Raw genomic sequence first — 17,820 nt, forward strand, 5'->3', positions numbered from 1 at the left:
GGACACTACTGGAAAGAGGCAAGTATAATAGTAATGGTACCCCCCAGAAAAATGAAATCTGACCTCTGCATTCCAGTTGGTTAAAGCACTCGATGCACACAGGTGGTGTTGCTATCTAAATAAGCATTTACAGGCTTCACAGATTTCAGGTAGTCTTTCAACTTGTATTCCTAGTAAGACATGACAGTGGTGGTACAGTTGTGTACTCTCAGCACTTGGGAGGCTGAGGAAGGACGATTAGCAGTTCAAGGTCAACCTCAGCAAACATAATGAGTTCAAGGCCTTGGCGACAAGAGACTTGCCTTTAAAATAAACCAAACAAAATTAAAACATAAACAGAGCCACTAAAAGAAATCTCTACTAATGTCTAGAAGAAACAGTGTTTTTTTTTTTTTTTTTTTAAATTTAAGAAATCACCTCTTCATTCACATGAAGGAAGGAGTTGGTATTTGCAAACCTGATATCAAAGTTGATTCACTACCATGGGAGAAAGACTTAAGAGTTCTACTTGGGAGAAGTAGTTGGTAAAAATAGCAAACCAAGTTGTTTGAAATATCCTGTTTTTGATACATCCAATTCAGAAGTTGTAATGGAAAAGCCAGGGATATCATCCCAAGACTGAGATGTTGTCATAAGAAAATACACTAGTCTATATATTGACTCATTTAGTCAGTCAACAAACATTAATTGAATGCTTACACAGCCAAAGTACCAAACATGGAGAGAAAGATAGATCTTTGGTCTCAAAGACAATGCGTGGGTGATATAGAAGAAGAACTGAATGGATTTGTCTATTTCTGTAATGGAAGACTATAGTTTCAGAAAAAAACAAAAAGGCTACAGAAGCCAACTGACTTGTCTGCTCATTGACTGTTTTAGTCTTTGAAAGGCTTTGGGGAAGTTGCTGTATTTCCTGAGACAACATTGGTTCCCTCCCTCCTAATGCTTATTTGTTACTTCATCTTAATGTGTTTTATCTACTACTTAATTTTAAAAACAGTTTTAAGGTTAGAAGCTTTCCAGAGATCACCCCTCAAAGTGTGATTTAGTTACAATCCCATTTGTATTGCTCCATGCTTAACTCACTTAGCCTTCGTTCAGGTAGGATGGTGGTTATTCTGCAGCAGTGAACTCACCGCTCCCACGGATCGCGCTGTATCCACGGACGAACAAACACAGGAGCAGTATTTAGTCACTTTCTACATCTACTAAGCTAAATGGACAATTTAAGCTCCAATATTTCAGTCCAGAGTGATTCTGCTTTGGACTCAGGTCTCAGGAAAGGTAGTAGTAGACAAAACTATAGCACTTACAGTGGCAAAAGTATGCTGCTTCTGATAATAGCTCCTCATCTTAACGTGTGCATGTCTTTGGAAACTTCCTGTTACTTAACGCCTCCTGCTTAAAGGCTGTTTAACTTAGTCATGTATCTCCTAGCAGTCTTGGAGCTTAGTAGATTTGTACGTACAAAACATTGCACCAGAACCATTGCTCTGCTTCAGAAACATGCAGGGGGTCCAGGGCAAATTTTTTAAAAAAAGTTTTTGATGCATGCATGACATGTGTGAAGTTGATGAAAATTCATGACTTCTCTCCACCAGGGCTGTTTCAGCTTAAATCATCAGAGAAAGGTGAGTGCAAAGAATTTCATTTAAGATTTTAAATTCTGGAATCTTTCCTGTTGCAAAGAATCCATGCAAGTCCCATGTTTCGCACTGTTCTGTTTAGTTAGTCTGATTAAAAAGTAAAGGAAAAGTAGCAGAGTTCACGACTGTCTTTTAGAACTTCTCATTTGCACCATTGCCCAGATAGACAACCTTTAAGGAGGAATTGAAATGTGGTTTGAGAATATAGTCAAATGCAAATATGCAAAATACACTGGAAAGACCACATGTGTATTGTTAGCATTTATTACTTTTTTAAAAAGGTGTAGAAATGTCTTTAAATTTATCTTTTAAATAGAAAATAAAATATTTGAGAAATTCTTAGGAAATAAAAATGCTAAAGGCTGCAGATATAGTGATCAGCTGTTATTAAGTAAAAATCTATTGAGAGCCAAATAAAAGGCATTGTGTAGTGAGTCCCTGGCTAAAACTGGGAAAACAAGAGCATCACAGTTAATTAGAACCAATCAACGGGATGCCTTGCAACACCTTTCACACCACTGCAACATCTGATCTCCATAGTCTACATTTCCCACAGTTTTGTAGCAAGAATGATGGGAAGAAAATATTTGACTCATTACACTTCATGACACAGTTGAATTTCACTTTCTTTTAATTCTTTTAAAGTAACTGTTATGGAAATAAGATCTTAAAAAACATCCCACAAATGTCATTTTACGTGTGCTTTAGGATTATCTGACTTAAATTTTGTTTTAATTTTATATGTATTTTGTGCAGGAAAAACACCTATTTTAAAAATAAAATTTAGATCATAAATTTGAGTTATTAAGTACTTTTTGTATAACTATTGAAGTTGTGAAAAAGAACTAAGACTTTTTTGAGCCAATTGAGTACAGGGATATTATGAATGATTAATATATTGCAAATACGTATCATGTTACATTTATTCTTGGATTAACACAGTACTGAACTAAGTTAACATGTAACATCAACATTGTATGTATCTTAAAAAGAACACTACCCCATTTCCACAACTCATTTAGTGCTTGCTTCCACCCAGAGCACCTTACCTTTAAGTTGCTTTATTATTCTCAGGAAAAAAAAAATCACCAGGGGGCAAATGCTACTTATAGCCTATTTTCATGAAGTTCGCAGTGCATTTATTGTAAGCAATATTTTCTTTCTTTTTTCTTTTAAAATTCTTGCCATGTAACCCACATCAAACACAATCTGTGTTTTTGTTATTATTGTTAGTAATTCAATGGGAAAGGTAGAGTATTGTGAGCTGCCAAGGTGCTTCAGGACATTTTAAAAATGACATATGAAAAAATATGCACAAGGTTTGACAATAGTTGGTTGTCAAGTTTCCCCCCCTTTAAAAAGCTAATTTGTGAATGTCTAGCAGGTACTCCCCCCCCCCCCCCAGGCAAAACCAGACAGAAAACTGGTGCCGTAGCTATGAGGGAGCTGTCTTAGGTAGGCGCCCATGGTCCAGTCCCTGGTGTTTATAAAGCACTGCTTGTCATTGCAAATGCTCTCAGATTTTGCAGCCATCTCCTGGTAGCTGGAAACATGCTTTGGAGGAAAGTTAAGGCTGTCTGGTGTGTGCTGTTTGGTTTTTATTTATTTTGATCTGCTCTGCATATTGTGTTCTCCTACAGCATATACGATGTGGCTGTCTCCACTACCTCATACCCAGATGTCAAAAAATAAAATAAGGAAAAGTAAAAGGCCTTTGCTAAATACTCCTTTTCTTGAAGCCTCAAATGCCTGTAGAAAGAAAGCAAGTTTAGGGGATCCTCTTCTCGCTAGCACTAAATGGTTTCTTTTTCCTCTTTGCACAGATTTACTCCCGAGCACAGCAAGAGGGTGTGCCCGTGACCCTTCTCAAACCCACCCTTCACTCTGCTTTATGGAGACCATCATCCTCAGGACAAATATTTTAGTTTGGATATGCATTTCACAATTAATAATAAAAAAGGTATGTTGGGATGTGGTTCTCTTTTCCTTCTAAGCACACAGTCACTCCTGTATTTAACTCAAGATGGCTACGCTTGTCCTCCAGGGATAGCTGTAAATGCTGTTTCCACACAAACTGCTTTCTATCCAGATAAGCCCACACTTTGATTTGTAGGAATTGGGATAATCGTGGTCTAAAATGTGCATTACAAAACTCTGCTTATCTCTAAAAAAATCAGTATTTCTTAAAGCAAACAATTTAAGTAGAAAAGTCATTTGATAAAAATAATTGGTTCAGCTGAGACGGGGCTCACATTCTTCTGCCAGATAATCATTCAGTGGCGACTCTAACTTCAGTGCTATTCATTAGACACAATTCTCATTCAGCTTTAAGTCCTGGGGCGGGGGTGGTGGTGGATTAGTTTAAAAATAATTTTAAAGAAGTAAACAAATGCAGGGAGTAGGGTGGAATAAAAGTCTCTATCACATTGATGTTATGTAGTTTTAGCGCCTCAAAAATTTTCTCAAGGGGCAGGGGTGTCATGTGTTTAGTGTCAGGACAAAGATGCCTTTTAAACTGGAGAACTTAAAGAAAAAAGTTTGCTTAGCCGACGGTAGGTTAACTGAGTCATAAAAATGATCCAGATTGCAATATTAGGAGAGAACCTAAAATTTCATGAACTTTAGAACCCACCTTATACTGGTCTTTAATAAATGGTACCTTTGGAGCTGTTACAAGCAACTTCTGGGACTCAAAAGTCCAGGAGCACATTATTTTTATTGAAGTATTTCTTTGGTTTTCTTAACTGGGAGGAGTTAGAAAAAATTACATACTTTTAGATTGTCCCCAGGGAGTGGCCCTATATAGATGGTATGTCTTTAAAACAAAAGCTTATAAACAGATTAATTAGCAACTATATTGTTATGATTACTATTGTTTGATTGGGAAAATAGCCAACCGATATAAAATGGATATTGGAAAGTGCAGACTCTTAGCAATATCACAAAATATTCTTTGAATAGTTCAGCATTTAATTTAAAAGCCCCCTGCACATGATTCATTAATATTCAGTCATCTCTCTCCAGACCTACATGCATTTAAATTTTACAGACAAGCAAATGTTTTTAGCTACACATTGTATCAAGGTGAAGATAGTCTGTGGCAAGCTAGCTGAGTTTATGACATTTAACACTGCCTTTAGAAGTTCTGGTTTAGATGCAATGCTACTGTCAGTTTGCTAAAGTTGCAAACATTTTTATTGAGACATCTCAGTATTGAAAACAACACCATGGTGCTGATAAATCTTCACTTTCTTGACTACTTTATCTTACACGCTTTTTAATCTCTTTAGAAGCATAATTTTGTGTTGTTTTAAAGGGACAAGAAAATAAACGTAGTTAGGCTCCAAAGTGATCTTTTTACTCTAGTGAAAGGAAATTCAAACCCCTTGGCAGGACCGTGAGCTCCTTACTTCAGTATATCTATCTTGTATATAAATTGAGTTGACAAAATTAACCAGTGAACACAAAGCAAAATGAGAAATCAACGGAGAGAACAGGCAAGCAGGAACAAGGAAGAGTCTCGGGAAATGATATTTTCCCATCAGTGGATAGGCATGCATACATTAAAGGTATAAAAGGCAGCAGGGGGAGAAACAAAAGCTGAACCCTAAGGATCCTGCGAGTCTGAATTAACAAATGGGGGAAAAATGAAATCATTCTGCTTAAACTTGCTCACTAATAAAAGGAGACTTGCTTTTGTTAAATATGCTTGGTGTGATTATCAAGCAAAAAAAATTTTTTTTCTCCCAGACATCTATGAATAAAACATGCAGTTTGAGCATTAGGTAAACAAACAATAAGTGAATGAGTTCAGTTGCAACATAACAACATTTTATTTAGAAAACATATATAATCATATTTGTATTGGCAATCCAAATTTAATGACTTCTTTGAGTAAAGGCAAAACGCCTTACAAATAACAGCTCCTGCTGAAAGGTTGCTTAGTCTTTGGCCCTTCTTTTCCTCCCCTGTTTTCCCAAAGAGATTTTAAAGGTCTCTGCTGAACTATATACATGTATGAAGTCTGGTTATTTGGGAAAGTTTTCATTTAAATCATCTTAATTGTAGTTTGCACATGCTGCCAAACAAACAAACAAACAAACAGCAACAAAAACCCATACATTTCTGGATCAGAAAAGAAAATGTTTCTAGTCGGTGTAGTTTGGGCTGATTGAGACAAAAGCTGCAGCTGAGTAGCACTCTGGCTTATTAGCCGTTTCATTAACACATCTGTAAAATATGAATGAGAAGGAACCATTTACAATAAGGAAGGCAAACAAGAGAATGAATTTCCTCTGTTGGTGTTTTATAAGACAGTTAAACAGAAAGCGGAGGGAAGAACTCTCTTTAGACGATATCACTTAATTAAGTAAAGCGTCGTAATCAGAGTCCCCTCCAATTGTAATGACTGTAGGGAGTCAAGTACATCTCTGTCTATATTAGAGTATCTAACTGCAATGATTTATTGATATTTATTTTAGAAGTACAACACAAAAGCAATAAAACAGCAGAGGCAGGGGGAGAGGGAGAAGCCCTTGCTTTCTGAGGTGCGGCAAGAACACTTTGAAAACATTCCTAATTTTCTCGAGAGAGAGGTTTTGCTTTTTAAAATCAGAGCACACCTCTCAAGAAAGGTGTTACTTTCCCACATTTGATTTTTCCACGTGTTCGCTGCAACGTTTCTTTGTCCATCGAGTGAATCATTGATTCACTTTCTTCACTGCAAGAATCGCTGCAAATGAGTGGATGGGCACCTGCTGTTTTCTGCAGTGACATTACTGGATTGCCTTCTACAGTGATGTTAGGCTTAAAATACCGGCTTCTCTGTATGGGAGAGAGCTTCAGCGAGGGAGAGTAAATACACTGTATAGGCAGGCACACATTGGCTGCCCTCCAAGTTGCACACAGCATAAACCTGTTTATCTGCCACATTTCACAAATCTCAAAAACAGGTGAATAATCAGGCAAGCAACTGGATAAATGATACACACTAGGGAACCTAACCAGTATTCTGATGAGAGGCTACTAGGATTCTAAGACAGTGGTACAAATAGACTTGAATTGCAGAAATGGTATGTACTAAAGTTGATTAGTGGTTCAAAGAAGAAAACAGTCTGTACTAAAATAAATGTGAAGAGCTTACCTCAACCCTGTAGACTTGGCTTAGTGTTTTTGCATGCAAGCTTTCTGGATAAATATGTACTCTCACTCACAGGCCATTCCAGAGATCAGTGCCAATGTGCCTTTGTGTTTTACGTTAGCTGTTAAGATCATTTATTTCTAACAACTCAAATCTAAATATTAGAGGACAGTGTTTTCCAACTCAATTTTACACCAATGCATACACTGCCAAGTGGGCTTACAACCTGCCCATTTCAAAGGGGTAGCTTTTCTAACACGGTTGCATTTTTTTAAAAGGCTACAGAACATGAATATTTGGGTGTGAGATGAACTGGGGTAACTAAGCATTTTTTTGTACTTCTTTGTTATAATTTTAGTTTCTCTTCTTCCTTCTTGACTTGTTGATCCCCTTGTCTTCCCCCAGGGATCACTAGACATGGGCATTCAGCTGTAACATAGAAGCTCTCTAAGCCTGCAGGGGCTAATCTCCAAAGCACACTATGAAAAACTGAAGGTTATTCATAAATTGTAGGCTTGGTTCACATCCATGAGTACACCCGACTGTAATTACAGTGAGATAAATTATTTGCTTAATATGCTTATATACCTTTTTTGTTTATTTGTCTTGTCTTTTGTTTATTTTGTTTGTTTTAGGACACAGGTTTTTTTCTGTCTGGTGATAATTATCCTGGAACTCTGTCTTTAGACCAGGCTGGCTTCAGACTCAGAGATCTGCCTGTCTCTGCCTCCCTAGCGCTGGGGTTAAAAGCGTGTACCACCCTGCCTGGCTATCAATGATCTTGTAATGCAGACACCACCTTACTATAAAACATGCATGTGTCTCTACATTTTCATACAGAAGAGTCACAAGCCAACAAGGCAATTACATAAACATTGCACTCTCTACGATGCTTTTCACACTGCAGGAAGTAAATTTACTAAAACTCTCTAACCCTGAAATTTTTGTTAAAATATAGGCAAAGGTATTATCATCTTAGGATCAGGTAGGCAGATTTACAGATTAATGTAAATTAGTGTCCCAAATGATATTCTGCCACATTTGAGCCTTTTGATTAAGGTCTTGATCCAAGAGAATGTATGTTGGGTGTTGAGTTTATTGCCAGTTGTACTGGGCCAAGTGGTTTGTTTTTTTTTTTTTCCCTTGCCATTTTCATGTGTGTGTGTGTTACTTTTTTTTTTTTTTTCAAGATCCCAGGACAAAGGTGGACTGAACGGCTCCAATTATTGGAATGTGACACACGAGTCAGAATCTACTACTTTTTGTAAGTCTACTCTGAGAAGTCTCTTCTTTAGCCAAGCAATACTGAGCGGTGAGAACATACTCATAAAGTTGAAGTCAGTTCTGTGAGCCATGGCTGTTTACACAGCCCCCATGAACCCCGTGTGAAGCAGGGTTTTTGAAAGTGATGATTACTTTGAGATAAAAGTAATCACCAAACACCACATAACTTACACACCAAAGGAACTCAAGAAATGATAGCACCTTAAGTGAACACTGCAGCTATATAAACAACATATGAAGCAGCTAAAATAAAAAATGTCCCATCTGTTCTCTTCTTCCCCAGTCCCATTCCCTAGCGATGGTCGTAAGAAATGGCCTCTCATGTTTTTAACAGACATTTTTAAATTCTCATGTAAGCATGTCCTTTTTGTTGTTGTTGTTTTTAGATAAAATTTAACACTTTTATTAAAATGTTTAATTACAGAAAAGCAGCTTGGAAAACAAAATTGTCAGAGGCAAAACAATGACAACAATAACAAAAACCAAACCAACAACAAAAACAAGCAAGCCAGGTTGTTTTACAGATAAAGGGGGCACTGAATGGAATCAAAGCACTTATACGTGATAGGTAGTCGGGGTGAGGGGGGCAGGGGACTTCAAAACTTCTCAGAATACTGGTGAATAGGCAGAAATCCTAGAAACCTCACAGATAATGACACAGCAAATAGTGGGTAGGTGTTGGTTCCTTTTGTGAGTCTGGGAGAACACTCAGAGAGTCACAGTACCTGTGGAGTAGGGACTGAGGGGTGTCCCCTACGCTTCTGTGTCTGTAAGGGAGTGTGGGGCATCCCTTTCTTCCTTCTCTGACTCTCTGGAAGAGGAAAAGTCCAAGTCATCCAGGGCAGGTAACGAAACACTCCAAAGGGTATCAGGACTTGGAGCAGAGGTAGAACTTAATGCATCAAGTGGAGCAGAGGAGCAGGTGCTGGTCAGGTAACCTACTGGGGGAAGAATGAGGACTTGGAACACAGGAGACCTTGCTATAAATGCATGCTATCTTCTAAATAACAGAAACGAACAGAACATTTACCGTTTTAAGTTGGACTTTTATTCACTTAGCAATGATGTTGGCCATTGCTCCACTTTCTACACAATGAGGTTTACCTCATTCCAGCAGCTGCAGAGGATATTATATAAGACAGCATTATAAATAAAAGGTCATTAACATACTGGTGGAATGCTATCTTACTTAATTTTTGCCTTTAAACATTATGCTTCAGTAAACATGCATGCTATGTGTTCTTTTATAAGTGAGCCAGAAGAGTTAATTCCTTGAAGTGGAATCACTAGACAAAAACCCATTTGCAGTTCTTAAATGTTATCACTTCTTTCTTGATGCAACCAAAGAAGTCGTACCAATTCACCTTTCTCTGCCAACATTTGAGGGATTTTAGCAAGGTCTTAGATGAGGGCTACACACAGGATACTTCCTCTGCTCTTCCACTTTTTTCAAACCTGACTAAACATAGTTCATTTGCTTCTGTAATGACTGACGAAGACCTTGTGGAAAGAAGAAGATCATCCCTATATTCTACTTGCTGGGGTTGAGCCTCTAAAGCTGTGGGGGATGCTGATCTGGAAAGGAGTGTGTGAAGCATAGTTGCTAGGTCTGTGCTTTTCCTAGCCTTTCTCTAGCAACTTCCCTAAGTACAGGAGCTGCAGAGCAAAACCAGGAGTATCCACAACAACCTGGGTGGGAAGATAAACTCGAACCATGTTGCCAGCCCCTCCTCTCTTCTCTCTCTGTACAGGTTCTACTTTAAGGATGCCCTCACCTTTCTCCGAGTCTTGTCTTGTATTCTAAGTATGTGCTATTCTCAGTCTCCCTGGCCTCATCAGAGGAGAGCTCTCTAGGGTCCTCTGCACCTCGTCATTCAGTCTCCGTGTGTGATTAACCCAGAGGTTGGCCTGACATTGACCCAGTCCCCGGATGGAAGAGTCACCTTATCCTTGAAGTTGTCACTCTTTATTCACTTCTTTTACCTTTATCAGTGCTGTTTTCATCTTGAGATATGAATGCAGGGATGCCTCAATCTGCATCTGAACCTAGTCCCAAGTTTCAGTGTTACACCAGTGTTACCAAACCTTTACTTTGTGTTCAGTATTAACATACTAGGTATTCTGGTAAGGACTGTAGAGCAAAGAGGAGTGAAACACACTCTTCATCTTCTAGAAACATAAAATCCCCAAAAGACAGGTAGCAATAACCAAATAGCCAAACAAATGTGGGCCACTCTTTGATAACGTGTTAAAACATATCCAAATTAAAATTCTGTGACATCTAAATTCTGAAAACTTATTTCTACAGATATATTTGTATGTAAAAAAAAAAAAGGTGAATTGCTCAGTGCAGCATCACATGTACTAGTGAGAGTCAAGGGGATGTTTGATTCTTAACAAGGACAGTCTTTCAATGAGGAAATGTTCTCCATGGAATAAGATGGAGTGACCCAAGATAAATTTCACATGATAGAAGCAAACAATGGAACATGTATAATGTATGTTTTCCTCTGTAGAAAAACCTGTGAAATGTGTATATTAATGCTTATTCATACATCCAGGCTTGTGCTGTGGATGATTCAGTCAACGATGGCCCACAGATATGGTGGCAGTCCCGCAGATTACCATGAGTTGCAGAGTTCCTTCAACCCAGTGATGTCTTAGCCACAATAGAATAGTAACTCACATGCCTATAGTTACATTGGTGCAGACAGACCTACTGCACACTGCCAGCTACATAGAAGTAAGTATGTGTGTAATTCTGGGTATCAATGATAATAAACATGGACATGCTATGCCAGATGTCTTTTCTGTAGTGTCCTCTTTAGTAGAAAAGAGTGTGTGAGACCTCATTTTACTCTAGAAGTGGGTTTCATGTTCATCCCACTTTCTGCCTGCATCAAGGGGACTTGTCAAGTTAGTCTGAATAAGTACACTTTATATGGTTCACTCAGAGGCAAAATTGCTTAGTGATACATTTCTCAGAAATAGTCTCGATCATTAAGTGACATGTGACTATATATATATAAAAATATTGAAAGACCCCCCCAAACGAAAACAGTGTAATGACTATGGGGACATTAGAGTCAGGAGTTAAATGAAACTTTTAATCTATACTTTTTGCTGTTATTTTAATACTATTATTTCTCGTCTTACATGTATACATTTTATTATCATATATTAATTATACATAATAATGGGTTTCATTATGACATTTTCACACATGTGTTTGCTATATTCATCCTTTTTTGTCACCCCCTCTGCCCCCCCCCCACATGTTTCATTCTGCTTGTTTTCAAAGGCATGGGTAAGAGGAACATGAGCAGCTTACTAGTGGGCACACCACTGAAGACAGTGTCTTCTCCTTCCTCAGAAACTAGTAACTGTGAATCCTGGCTGGGGGGCGGGGGGGAAGTATCATATGAACTCCTACCTCCTAGAAACCACTAGCTGCTTATAAACCCTAAGGGAAGTGTGGGCCACTTTAGTTTTTCAGCCATTTGAATGCCATCTATACACAAACATCACATTAAATACTTTCACATTTTAGAATCAAATCCTTCCTTCACAGACTGCTTTCTTAGGTGTTTGGAAGTACTTGGCTACCTTAATGGGGGATAAAGAATTTTACTGGATGAAGAAGGTCTGATCAGGAGATAAAGGAGCCCTGGATCTTGTCACCTATCCATAAAGCCCACTGTTTATTTTGAGCAGATCTAGGGGAAACAATGCTATACAAAGTTCTCAAAGATGCAATTGCTCAAGAACAGGGCACAACTTAAGACAGGAGAATGGTGTCAGGAGTAGCAGCCAGCCTTCAGCCTGTTGGAGAGGCCATTCTAAGTGGCTGCCTCAGTTTCTCACATGAACCTGGTCATCAAGGCATGGTTCGCCCAAACTTTGCTTGAGCTAAATTGCTTAAGCTTCCAAGATGAACAATGTGAGGATTCTCTTCTTCAAGCTTTAAATTAAAAAAAAAGCCTTACGCAGAATCGTGAAGAGGAGAAACTGCCTTACCATCAGGCTGCTGCTGCTCTTTAATAAGAATGTGCCCCACAATTTTCCCAGAACATCACATTAAGGTGATTTGGAAAGAGGCATTGGGATGAAATTAGATCTGGAGAATTCTTCGGACTCTTCCATGAACTGAGATTAAGATGTTTTACAAGATGATGGTAGAGATTTTTTTTTTTTAATGAGAAAAATGCTGATGATTTATTTCATGATTTTAAATGACATTGTCAAAGGAATATGAAAATCTGAAACTACCACATAAGTCACACAAGGACATAAATGAAGAAAACTTCAAATAACTATCTATTTCTGAAGTAGAAGATTACTGTTCTGTCTCTCCAGCTCTTTTTAGCCATCCCTTGCAAGACTATATCTAACAGACAGCCATGGTGTCCTAGGACACTAGTGTCAAGTGACTGGAGGTGTGGGGGTTAGCGACCACAGGGATGGTGACTCAAGACTCCTGTGTGTTTCCTTGCTCCTGGTCCTACCCCCTTCCACCATTACCTCTCACAAACATTTGTGTCCCAACAGAATGAGAGTTTCAGATGTGATTAAAATGTCCATGCCACTTATCTGGCCCACACCTAGTGTCGGTTTCCTTTCAGAAAAACTAGTGGTTCGTTATTTTATTTTTACGAGCTTACCCATGTAAATATGAGCCCATTAAGTGAGTTATTGCCAGCAATCAGGACCGCTTGTTACATAACATCAGTAAGAGGGACTCAGGTGAGAAGCAGCTCTGATTGTGGGTGTTTAGTCCCAATGTGCATCAGTTGTAACTCCTTAAATGTACTTCTTCTAGCAGCTAATTTGAAATACTTTATCAGTGAAAATCTTGACACAACAGTTGTACAAACATACATAGGGAAACACGAGGAAATTAAATCAGACTTATAATGTAAACCTTAGAACGATGGCTTAATTTGTACTCACTTTTGTAATTTTAACTAAATATTGTGGTAAGTAGTTCTTACTTAAATCCTAAGTATATGGGCATTTATTACACACAATATGAAAATACTTCAAGAGGCTTGTGATTAACGCTGTGGTATTCAAGCATAGTTTACAGTGACTTTCAATCAAAGACAAAGGGCTCAAGCAGATGATGAAAAATGTTGAAAAGATGTGTGTGTGTACACCCAAAGACTTAACTCAGACCTGCTCCTACTGGCTCAGTTCTAGTTTTTCCCCTAACAAGTATTGCTGCAGCTTGACACAGGGCTGTGCTTAGAAAGAAGTGGCCAGACAAAGCACAAGGTGGCCTAGTTAAGTTTAATTTCTGATCAAAATGAATATTTTTCATACAAAATTATGTTCCAGTCATCTAATGCAGCATGCTATACCAAAAAAAAATGGTTATTAGAAAACCAACTGAGTACCTTGTACTATTATTTTTTCTAGACATGGCAACTCTACCGTGGTGGTTCTGAAGAGTCTCTACATTTTGTAGCTTGACTTGTGCTCTCTCAGTCGTGCAGACATTCATCTTGGCATGCATGTGCTCATTCTTTAAAGGATGATGGCTGGAACACTGGGAAATCTCCCCTCCAACCCCACTGCCCCATCCAAATGTCAGTCAAGCATGATCTGATTTTTACTAGATACTGCTAGTTATGCTTTGGGTGTGGTTTGTTCATGTGTTGGAAGCCTATCTACGCCTCAGTGTGGCCAGGGAGAGGCGGTAGAATCTTCAAAAAATAGGACCTCAAAGGTGGTGGTAACACAAGCCTTTAATCCCAGCACTTGGGAGGCAGAGACAGACAAATCTCTGAGTTTGAAGCTAGCCTGGACTACAGAGTGGGTTCTAGGACAGCCAGGTCTACACATAGAGACCCTGTCTCAAAAAAATTAAAAGCAAAACCAAACCAAAAAAAAAAAAAAAAAACAAAAACCCAGAAGTAAGACCTCATGAGAAGCTGTTAGGCCACTGAAGGCACTGTCCTAGATGGGATATGACAATTCCTATGGACTATGGGTTAGTTTTAGTGAGAGTGAGTTATTGTAAGAGCAAGCCATGCTCTGAGTACCTGAATTGCTTCATAACTTCTTGTCTTGGGGGTGCCATTTTCTTTTTCCAGAAGTAGACTCACTATTTTGGTGCTGACTTCCAAGGGGACTCACCAGAGCTGAGCTGAAGCCAGGAACATGGTGTCGTGTGACTTATTCCCAGGGTCATGAAGAAACATCTACTGTCCCTAGAAATGGAACCAACACAGACTAAAGTAAGGATATCATCAAAGTCCAATTGGTGAACTAGGGTGTTTTATTGGGGTTACTTACAGGAACATGGGTGAGGGGTTACTACAGGAGCAGAAGTAAATCAAAGACAGCTGCATCACCAATCCTACCCCGGAATGGGTGACAGATCATGGTAATTAGAATCCTGGAGGGCACTGCACAACCTCAGACACTTCTGCATTTGTAGAGTGTCCTTTCTAGGTGGTTCAGTTGATCTGAGTCTTTTCTAGCCAGCTTAGCTGGACTTTGTTATTTCCAGAGAGCTCAGCTTCTCTGATTCTCTCATGGTCCTCACTGCCAGAGGGAGGAACCTAGTGAATCTGGTCAATTTTAGGGATTTCCTGAAGCCTTTGAGTTGTTTATTTCCTGAGCTTAATGAGCTTTTCTGGAAGATGGTGTGTTTCACCTTCCCTAAAAAGATTCTATGTCTTCAAGAGCTTCCTTCCAAGATGAAGGCTGACTACAGAGGAACTCACTGTGCTCTGGGGTCTCTAGAACTATGAGCTAAATACCCCACCTCTCTCCTTGAATCCGAATGTTACTATTAATTCTTTAACAACACACTCTTAATGTTTGGTGCCACTCATCAAAGAGCACACAGATGTGAGATGAGACTTCTCTCGGCTTAAGTCTACACTTATGGATTGGTCTTTTGGGGCTCTGATGGAGGCAGCTACTCAAAGATTTGATTTACTATTTTCTAAACCAGGCCAACTGATAGCACTGCAAGTGTCTAGCAATCAAAGAAATGGGACATCGACGTGGTAGAATAGGAACTGAAATATGCAGAATTGGCAGATTTGAGATGGAGTTTTGGCTATTCATCTCAACTATGTGACAGCCCATGCAGCTCATTTACCCTTCATGAGTGATAGTGTAAAGTTTCAGCTTCTTGTTATACTTATTTAGTGTGTATGTGTGCATGCATAACATATGAATAGAGTTCCAAAGACGACTTACAGAAGTTGGTCCTCTCCTTCTGCCGTATAGGACAAGAGCTCTCCTTCTATCACGTAGCACTAGGGCATCAATCTTAACCCATCGGGTTTGATGGCAAGTGCTCTTATTCACTGAATTATCTTGCTGGTCCCGATATTAGAGTTTTAAATGTCTACCACTTATTCAATTCATAAGAATTAGACATGTGCCGGGCGGTGGTGGCACACGCCTTTAATCCTAGCACTTGGGAGGCAGAGGCTAGCCTGGTCTACCGAGTGAGTTCCAGGACAGCCAGGACTACACAGAGAAACCCTGTCTCAAAAAACCAAAAAGAAAAAAAAAGAAAAAAAAAGAATTAGACATGTAAGATTATTGTTATTATATAGGTTGAGGAAATAAAAGCACTGAAAACAAACTCAGTTGCATATATTTCATTCATTCATTCATTCATTCACTCATTCAAGACAGGTTCTCTTATAGTCCAGGAAGCCTCAAACTATCTATACAGGTAAGGATAACCTTAAATTCATGATTCTCCTGCTCCCATCTTTCAAGTGAGATTACAGTATATTCCATTATGGCTAGCCAATTACAAGTATTGTAGAGATTTTTTTTTTAATAGAAAAGACTCACTTCTATTTATTTTTTAAACATAACAAAATAAAACATAATAAAATATAACAAAAGATATCACATCAAAGCTGAAGATATATCAACAGAGGAAAAAGAGCCCAAGAGAAGGCATAAGAATCAGAGATCACTTATTCTCATACTCAGAAATCCCATAAAAACTAAACTGCAAGCCATAATAAATGCACTGTGGATCTTGTGCAAACCACTACAGGACCTGTGCATGCTGCTTTAGTCCCTGTGGGTTCATATGAGCTTTGATTATGTTGATTTAGAGGCCTTGCTTTCTTGGTGTTCTTCATCCCCTCTGGTTCTGATATTCTTTCCACCTCCTCCTTCTAAAAGGTGTAACTAATGGGACACAAAGATGGTATTTGTCAATAACTTGACTAAGTGCCTACTGGATGCCCACGCCTCACATGGATGCCCGTGTTTTCCTGTTAACTTGGATTGAATTTACATATGTCTTCCTCTCATCTCAACTTTATGATACAGTGATAACATTTATCTTGTAAGGTTCTTACCAGGATTACACAATGCCATCCCTCCCAAACAAGTTCTCATAGTTTGCTCAGGATGCTGAGAGAAACTGAAGCTTAAATTGTGACTCACCATTTATCGGTTGTACCCTCTTACCTGGATTACTCAGTTCTCTTGGTTGAATCAATTCTGAATGAATCTCACAAATATGAAGCACACAACACATCATTCGCTGTAACACCTGCGACAGACCCAGTGAAGAACAGCTCAGATGTGAGCCCTGCTTGCAGTGTGACCTGGGAGGTTGTGGAAAGGAAAATAAAGAAGTGATTGTTAACGCAAAGCTCCAAGGATATTAAATGGTCACTCATCCACTTGAGCTGGGCCAGTAGTTTACCCTAAAGAATGCAGTCACAACAACACCATTTACATGTCTGTATTCCATCTGAACTTAAAACAGATTTGGGGGTTCCAGGAGATAAAGAGAAAGAATAGGAAGTTATTACTTAGAGACCACAGGGCACTCATCTTAAGTAATGAAACAATTTGGGAACTAGAGGGAGGTGGTAGTGACACAATATTGTGGGTGTACTAAATACCACTGGGGGAAAACTTCCAATGGTTAATTGAATGTTCTTTGAATTTTTATTCAAGTAAAAAATTAAGTATAAATGGTACAGGGCTAAGAAGTTTTTCCTAGATTTATGTTCAAAAATTGAAGTCTGGGGTTGTCTTTCTTATATGAACTCCAGCCACAGTTTACATTCTCAGAATAATTTATGTTCATTAAGTTGGAAGACAAAGGAGCGGGAGAGTTCCTCAGCTCTCGTTGACCACTTTAAAAGTGGTTAAGATCACTTTTTGTTCTTGCAGAGCACCTGGGTTCAGTTTTCAGCACCTATCAGGTGGCTCTTAAACATCTGAAGCTCCAGTCCGAGAGCATCTGATATCCTCTTCTGACCTCCTTGGCTACCAGGCACACATGCATGCACATACACATGCAGGAGAACACTCGTGCATATAAAATAATAGAACAAATACTAAAAAATGAAAAAGATTATTATCTATAAGTCTATCTCAAAACAGAATCTTCTTATATTGTTTTAAGTTGCCTATTTGTATTTAATGTGCATTGGTGTTTCGCCTGCACGTATGTCTGTGTGAGGTACCAGATCCCCTGGAACTGGAGTTAAGCAGTAGAAGAATAAGGCTGTGAATTGAACCTGGGTCCTCTGGAAGAGAAGCCATGTGATCTTAACCCCTGAACCATCTCTCCAGCTCCCTCTTCTTAGATTTTTAATGTATGTTTTTAATTCTGTTTTTCATCTTTGGAGTAGTTTTCTTTCTTTTTTGTTTTGTTTTCAAGATAAGGTCTTGCTATGTAACTGTGGGTGTTCTGGACTCACTATGTAGACTAGGGTGGCCTCAAACTTACAGAGATACACT

At 38.8% G+C, this 17,820-nt stretch overlaps 1 long non-coding RNA gene across 11 annotated transcripts in view; it reads left to right on the top strand.

Annotated features, from left to right (window-relative positions):
* The window catches only part of LOC143443843 (uncharacterized), a 37,799-nt gene that overhangs the window by 13,373 nt on the left and 6,606 nt on the right, over nucleotides 1–17,820 (top strand). For 6 of the 11 annotated variants that reach the window (XR_013113150.1, XR_013113145.1, XR_013113152.1 and 3 more), the window contains exons 2-4: nucleotides 3,470–3,606; nucleotides 7,977–8,050; nucleotides 9,822–14,309. This is a non-coding gene — a long non-coding RNA (uncharacterized LOC143443843). Of the gene's footprint in view, nucleotides 1–1,601; nucleotides 1,632–3,469; nucleotides 3,607–7,976; nucleotides 8,051–9,821; nucleotides 14,310–17,820 lie in introns of all 11 variants that reach the window. The other 5 variants (XR_013113146.1, XR_013113143.1, XR_013113144.1 and 2 more) reach the window with 5 other exon arrangements.

The sequence above is a fragment of the Arvicanthis niloticus genome, chromosome 11, assembly GCF_011762505.2.
Source record: "Arvicanthis niloticus isolate mArvNil1 chromosome 11, mArvNil1.pat.X, whole genome shotgun sequence".
Lineage (NCBI taxonomy): Eukaryota > Metazoa > Chordata > Mammalia > Rodentia > Muridae > Arvicanthis > Arvicanthis niloticus.